An 8,341-nucleotide genomic window follows, 5' to 3' on the forward strand; every position below is an offset into this window, starting at 1 on the left:
TATGATATGGTTGATTGCTACTTAAAAAGTTGATACATCTGATGAGTTACTAATGGTTAGGCTGCAAAGTACTAGCATGCATGTATTGGATTTGAATGTTGTTGAGTTGTTGTTACTACACAAGAGTAGTAGTCAAGGTGTTGCCAAACGCGACTGAGGATCAAAGACTAGATGTGGAATGAAGTTGAGGTTAGAGTTGGTGGATAGAATTTTCGAGGACGAAAATATTCTAAGTGGGGGAGAGTTGTAACACCTGGAATTTATTTATTTATTTAATTAAACTGTATAAGGAAATTATTTGTTGGAATAAGTCGAAGTTAGAATTATTGGCATTATTATAAGAGGCGTAATTGGAATTATACGTTGTGTTGGGCGGTTAAATTAATGGTCGAGAAATTAGACGATTTAATCGGAGAATAATATTAGAGATAATATTACTATGGTGGACTATTATTAATTTAAGTTTATTTAAGTCGTAGAGAATGATATTGAATATTTCTCGTTTATAAATGGATATGTTGAGTTGGTGGTTCGAACGATTTATTTTATAGTCGGTAGTTAGTCAATTTGGTGGAGAGAAATAATAATAGAATTAATATTATGGATTATGAGAGTGTTTTATTTAAGTGGGGGGTGTTAATTAGTAAGCCCAAATGGAGATTATAATTATAATTATAATTATAATAAAATAAAGGAAAGGATAAGAGAAGTTAGGTCTCAGTGGACGTGGAGAAGGAAGAAAAGTTGGAGAAAGAGGAGATACGGAAGAACTGCCGTTAGAACCGCGTCGAAAAGGTTGATCGTTGATTCCGAGGAAATTTGGCAAAGGCTTGCACTCCATCGGATTTTTAGAGGCGATCTCCAAACTATAAGGTAAGGGTGGGGTTCGAATTATATAACCGGGAGTATGATAGCTTTTATGTGGGATTTAGGGTTGTATGATTTTTTTTATTGCTAAATTGTGTTCACGTGCTAATTTGTGATTTTCTGTGATGTTGTGATGTGTCGATTAATCTAAATCCTTGAAATGAGTTATTCTGCGTTGGATTTGTTGGACAGTGCGGTATTTGAATGATTTGGTGTTGTTGTGGAATTAATTGTTGAAATTATGTGATTAATTGGACCGAAATGTTAATTAGGTATTTACGATGTTAACGATGATGAATTGTGATGCCTTGTATATGTTTTGGGTGTTTCTGTGGTGCGATTGAATTTCCGATGAAATTTCCCGGAACGGTGGAAATTTAAGATTTTGGTGAAAAATAGTGAAGCTTAGAATCTTGTTTTTATGATCCTAATATTTGCTATATGATGTATATAGGTTGTATAATAATTTGTTTCATGAAAAACGATGGATTTATGAGGTTTTTATGTTGATTTTCGTGGCTGGACAGTAGCATTTTCGTACAGCAGTTTTTTTGGTTTTTTTACAGTATTTTCGTAACAGCAATTTTCTAGTTGCGGCAGCATTTTGCAAAACTTGTAAATTCAATAACTTTTGAATCGTAACTCCGTTTTAGGCTCCGTTTGAAGCGCTAGAAAACTAATAACGTGTATTTTCTTATAAAAAGAGTTTCAAGTTCTTGAAATAAATTTAATTGGTTTGTAATGAGGTTTTTGTTGTGTCAGTGTATGATGCCGGTGTTTGCGCTTTCTGAAAACTTAGAAATCTCGTAACTTCTGACTCGAGAGTCCGTTTGACACGCCGTTTGGAACGTTGGAAAGCTAAAATTATTTTCTATATTGTAAAACTATTTTCAAAACCAGTAGCATAATTTTTGGTAAATCGATACGACTTTGCATGTGTAATTAAGCTTTGAGTATGTGTGGATTTTCTCGTACGTTGAATATGTTGTTTTGTCCCGGTTTAATGGACATTGTTGATTATAAGTCTTATGACCAATGTTGAGTTGTTTTGTGTTGATGTTGAACATGTCGTTATTGCTTAGTTGTTGTCGTTAAAATTGTTGTTGAATATGATTGATTAAGTTGTAGGCCTAAATGGCCAAAGTTGAAGGTTGTTTAAGTTGTGGGTCGAACGACCAATGTTGGATTAAGTTGATGCAATTGATGCATGTTTAAGTTGTTGTTTTCGTTGTTGTTGTTCTGGTTGTTGTTGTTGATATTGTTGATTGGATGTCATTCCTAACGTCGCATACATTGCATTGATTAAGTAGGCCATGATGGCACCTGATTAAGGTTGCCTTGATGGCACCCTGTTTAAGTTGTTGAAATGCCTTGATAACCTGGCATATGATTAAGTTGGGAGTTGTACTCCGATGGATCCACATGCATTTGCACGTTTGAGTGGCATTTGAGTCGCATTAGAAGTTGTTGTGATTTGACGTTGTTTGTTGATGTTGTTTTATTGCTGCTATTAAGTTGCCGTTGTGATGTTGTTGCTGTTGTGAATTTGTTGTTGAAGGTGAAGTTGTTGTTGTTATAAGTCGTTGTTGTTATTAAGATGTGTTGACTTAAGTTGTGAATTAGTTCTTATACTGCTGTTATAATTGTCGTTACTAGTTGTTGCTAAAGTTGTGGTTATAATTGTTGTTACTAGTTGTTGCTAAAGTTGTTGTTATAATTGTTGTTACTGGTTGTTGTTATAATTGTCGTTACTAGTTGTTGCTAAAGTTGTTGTTATAACTGTTGTTGTTGGTTGTCATTATAACTGATTGTTTGAAGGTGGTGATGAAATTGTATGATTCTATCTAATATATCGATTATCATACTTTTGTTTATATTATTCGATATCTCACCCCTTTTGTAATGATGTTACCTATTATGGGTAACTGAGCAGGTACTCAAGAATAGATGTGAAAGTTGAAGAAATTTATGAAGTTTTAGTTGCTGTTAGTTCGAGTTGGTCTTGCTCTGATACGTAGCACTCGGGGGGATGCTTTGTTATGTTGTAATTATTACTAAGTGTTGCATAATTATAAATTGAGTGATGTTTTAGTTGAATAAAGTTGTTAACTGAATTATAAGTTAAAAGTTGTAATTCTGTTGTTTTAATAATAAAAAGGTGGTTATGATTATATGAATAATTATGTTGTGATTTATTCCGCCGAATGCTTTGTATCCTGTTAAATGAAATACAGATTGTGTTGTTTAAGTTGAGAATGTGACATCTCATTTGATTGTTTGAAATTTGGCACTATGATCTTAATATAAATGTTGGGTAGAAAATTGGGTGTTACATTAGTGGTATCAGAGCAGGTCGGTCCGTCCGGCCAAATTGTCTAATGTTGTTTATTCCTATGTACGCGACAAGTGTGAGAAACATTGTCGGTACTTGTTGCTTTCTTGTTGTTGCATGAATTGGTTTGAGCGAAGTGGGGGAGAATATTTGCTTCTCGGATATGTTTAGTTGCAAGTTGCAGAGAGAATTGTTGTCTTGATGTTTCAGAAACCGAATTTCGGAGAAAGAGTTTGTCTCTCGAGTTATAAAAAGATTGGAAGCGAGGAGTTATGTTAAGGGCTGTTTGAAATATGATGAAGTTGAAGAGAATGAATTTTAGAGTGAAATTTCTGTAAGCAAAATGCAGGAAAATTTCTGAACCGTTGTGAAACTTCGAAAAATCATAACTGGAGTTCTGGACGTCCGATTTGAGTCTCGTTTGAAGCGTTGGAAAGCTAACGAGATGAACTTTCTTATAAAAAATAGTGGCAACAACTGTAACAAATTTGTTGGTGGCAGGATGAGGTTGGAAAGAAATGAAGAATGTCGATTTGAGTAGCTATTGTGTAAACTGTTGATGAAGGAACAATGAATAAGTGAAGGATTGTTGTAGATCTTGTTATGGATTATTAGAAAGTAATTATAAGAGTTGTTGCTGTTGATGGAAATGCGAAGAGTATAATTTCAAGAATGAGGAGTGATGATGATGATAACATAAAGGAATTTTGTTCTGACATTATCGCAAGGTGTGTCGTAGTATGTAATTATAAGACGTTGGAATAGCATGTTCCGATGATTTTGGAAATTGTTGAAGTTGGGTACCTTGCTGATGTGAGTACAAGTTATAAATGAATGCTAGTGTAGTTGGTAATGATGGTTATACTTCATTATGGTTGTCGGCTATCTATTGACAAATTGAGGACTTGATCACCCTCAATCTCTTGTTAATAGTAGACGGAATTGTATTGGATGTTATAGACTTAACTTACTGTCTCGATGATGCAGAAAGCGGTTAATGTTGAGGAAAAATCTGAAGCTCGATTAAAGCTTGTAAATTATAAGTTGATAGAAACTCTAATGAGGACGGTGAATCAAGATGGATGATCAGAATTGCGCATCTGAAGCGTGATGTGCCAGAGTGTTGTGTTTCCTCGAAAATAGTGCTGATTGAAATAAGATTTCTTGTAAGTTGTTGGTCAACGATGAGTTGAGTGGTTATCGGTCAAGTCATGTTGTCAGATTAGTATTACAATAATTTAGTCGTTGTTGGAGTAATGTTGATGTTGGTTACCGTAGGTGGCGAGTGATACCCTGAGATATCATGGAGTTGATTAAATTGGTTACTTTGAGGTTATTATGTGAGTGACCTGACAAAATGACGATGTGGGATTGTATAACCGAGTATAAGTATGATATGGTTGATTGCTACTTAAAAAGTTGATACGTCTGATGAGTTACTAATGGTTAGGCTTGAAAGTACAAGCATGCATGTATTGGATTTGAATGTTGTTGAGTTGTTGTTACTACACAAGAGTAGTAGTCGAGGTGTTGCCAAACGCGACTGAGGATCAAGGACTAGATGTGGAATGAAGTTGAGGTTGGAGTTGGTGGATAGAATTTTCGAGGACGAAAATATTCTAAGTGGGGAAGAGTTGTAACACCCGGAATTTAATTATTTATTTAATTAAACTGTATAAGGAAATTATTTGTTGGAATAAGTCGAAGTTAGAATTATTGACATTATTATAAGAGGCGTAATTGGAATTATACGTTGTGTTGGGCGGTTAAATTAATGGTCGAGAAATTAGACAGTTTAATCAGAGAATAATATTAGAGATAATATTACTATAGTGGACTATTATTAGTTTAAGTTGATTTAAGTCGTAGAGAATGATATTGAATATTTCTCGTTTATAATTGGATATGTTGAGTTGGTGGTTCGAACGATTTATTTTATAGTCGGTAGCTAGTCAATTTGGTGGAGAGAAATAATTATAGAATTAATATTATGGATTATGAGAGTGTTTTAATTAAGTGGGCTTAGACGTTGCATTGATGATAGTAATCCTGGGGGGTGTTAATTAGTAAGCCCAAATGGAGATTATAATTATAATAATAATTATAATAAGATAAAGAAAAGGATAAGAGAAGTTAGGTCTCAGTGGACGTGGAGAAGGAAGAAAAGTTGGAGAAAGGGGAGATACGGAAAACTGCCGTTAGAACCGTGTCGAAAGAGTTGATCGTTGATTCCGAGGAAATTTGGCAAAGGCTTGCACTCCATAGGATTTTTAGAGGCGATCTCCAAACTATAAGGTAAGGGTGGGGTTCGAATTATATAACCGGGAGTATGATAGCTTTTATGTGGGATTTAGGGTTGTATGATTTTTTTTACTGCTAAATTGTGTTCACATGCTAATTTGTGATTTTCTGTGATGTTGTGATGTGTCGATTAATCTAAATCCTTGAATTGAGTTATTCTGCGTTGGTTTTGTTGGACAGTGCGGTATTTGAATGATTTGGTGTTGTTGTGGAATTAATTGTTGAAATTATGTGATTAATTGGACCGGAATGTTAATTTGGTATTTACGATGTTAACGATGATGAATTGTGATGCCTTGTATATGTTTTGGGTGTTTCTGTGGTGCGATGGAATTTCCGGTGAAATTTCCCGGAACGGTGAAAATTTGAGATTTTGGGGAAAAACAATGAAGCTTAGAATCTTGTTTTTATGATCCTAATAGTTGCTATATGATTTATATAGGTTGTATAATAATTTGTTTCATGAAAAATGATGGATTTATGAGGTTTTTATGTTGATTTTCGCGGCTGGACAATAGCATTTTCGTACAGCAGTTTTTTTGGCTTTTTTACAGTATTTTCGTAACAGCAATTTTCTGGTTGCGACAGCATTTTGCAAAACTTGTAAATTCAATAACTTTTGAATCGTAACTCCGTTTTAGGCTCCGTTTGAAGCGCTAGAAAACTAATAACGTGTATTTTCTTATAAAAAGAGTTTCAAGTTCTTGAAATAAATTTAATTGGTTTGTAATGAGGTTTTTGTTGTGTCAGTGTATGATGCCGGTGTTTGCGCTTTCTGAAAACTTAGAAATCTCGTAACTTCTGACTCGAGAGTCCGTTTGACACGCCGTTTGGAACGTTGGAAAGCTAAAATTATTTTCTATATTGTAAAACTATTTTCAAAACCAGTAGCATAATTTTTGGTAAATCGATACGACTTTGCATGTGTAATTAAGCTTTGAGTATGTGTGGATTTTCTCGTACGTTGAATATGTTGTTTTGTCCCGGTTTAATGGACATTGTTGATTATAAGTCTTATGACCAATGTTGAGTTGTTTTGTGTTGATGTTGAACATGTCGTTGTTGCTTAGTTGTTGTCGTTAAAATTGTTGTTGAATATGATTGATTAAGTTGTAGGCCTAAATGGCCAAAGTTGAAGGTTGTTTAAGTTGTGGGTCGAACGACCAATGTTGGATTAAGTTGATGCAATTGATGCATGTTTAAGTTGTTGTTTTCGTTGTTGTTGTTCTGGTTGTTGTTGTTGATATTGTTGATTGGATGTCATTCCTAACGTCGCATACATTGCATTGATTAAGTAGGCCATGATGGCACCTGATTAAGGTTGCCTTGATGGCACCCTGTTTAAGTTGTTGAAATGCCTTGATAACCTGGCATATGATTAAGTTGGGAGTTGTACTCCGATGGATCCACATGCATTTGCACGTTTGAGTGGCATTTGAGTCGCATTAGAAGTTGTTGTGATTTGACGTTGTTTGTTGATGTTGTTTTATTGCTGCTATTAAGTTGCCGTTGTGATGTTGTTGTTGTTGTGAATTTGTTGTTGAAGGTGAAGTTGTTGTTGTTATAAGTCGTTGTTGTTATTAAGATGTGTTGACTTAAGTTGTGAATTAGTTCTTATACTGCTGTTATAATTGTCGTTACTAGTTGTTGCTAAAGTTGTGGTTATAATTGTTGTTACTAGTTGTTGCTAAAGTTGTTGTTATAATTGTTGTTACTGGTTGTTGTTATAATTGTCGTTACTAGTTGTTGCTAAAGTTGTTGTTATAACTGTTGTTGTTGGTTGTCATTATAACTGATTGTTTGAAGGTGGTGATGAAATTGTATGATTCTATCTAATATATCGATTATCATACTTTTGTTTATATTATTCGATATCTCACCCCTTTTGTAATGATGTTACCTATTATGGGTAACTGAGCAGGTACTCAAGAATAGATGTGAAAGTTGAAGAAATTTATGAAGTTTTAGTTGCTGTTAGTTCGAGTTGGTCTTGCTCTGATACGTAGCACTCGGGGGGATGCTTTGTTATGTTGTAATTATTACTAAGTGTTGCATAATTATGACCAATGTTGAGTTGTTTTGTGTTGATGTTGTACATGTCGTTGTTGCTTAGTTGTTGTCGTTAAAATTGTTGTTGAATATGATTGATTAAGTTGTAGGCCTAAATGGCCAAAGTTGAAGGTTGTTTAAGTTGTGGGTCGAACGAACAAAGTTGGATTAAGTTGATGCAATTGATGCATGTTTAAGTTGTTGTTTTCGTTGTTGTTGTTCTGGTTGTTGTTGTTGATATTATTGATTGGATGTCATTCCTAACGTCGCATACATTGCATTGATTAAGTTGGCCATGATGGCACCTGATTAAGGTTGCCTTGATGGCACCCTGTTTAAGTTGTTAAAATGCCTTGATAACCTGGTATATGATTAAGTTGGGAGTTGTACTCCGATGGATCCACATGCATTTGCACGTTTGAGTGGCATTTGAGTCGACTAGAAGTTGTTGTGATTTGACGTTGTTTGTTGATGTTGTTTTATTGCTGCTATTAAGTTGCCGTTGTGATGTTGTTGCTGTTATGAATTTGTTGTTGAAGGTGAAGTTGTTGTTGTTATAAGTCGTTGTTGTTATTAAGATGTGTTGACTTAAGTTGTGAAATAGTTATTATACTGTTGTTATAATTGTGGTTACTAGTTGTTGCTAAAGTTGTGGTTATAATTGTTGTTACTAGATGTTGCTAAAGTTGTGTTTATAATTGTGGTTATAATTGTTGTTACTAGTTGTTGCTAAAGTTGTTGTTATAATTGTTGTTATTAGTTGTTGCAAAAGTTGTTGTTATAACTGTTGTT

The sequence above is a fragment of the Vicia villosa genome, linkage group LG2 (genome assembly GCF_029867415.1).
Source record: "Vicia villosa cultivar HV-30 ecotype Madison, WI linkage group LG2, Vvil1.0, whole genome shotgun sequence".
Lineage (NCBI taxonomy): Eukaryota > Viridiplantae > Streptophyta > Magnoliopsida > Fabales > Fabaceae > Vicia > Vicia villosa.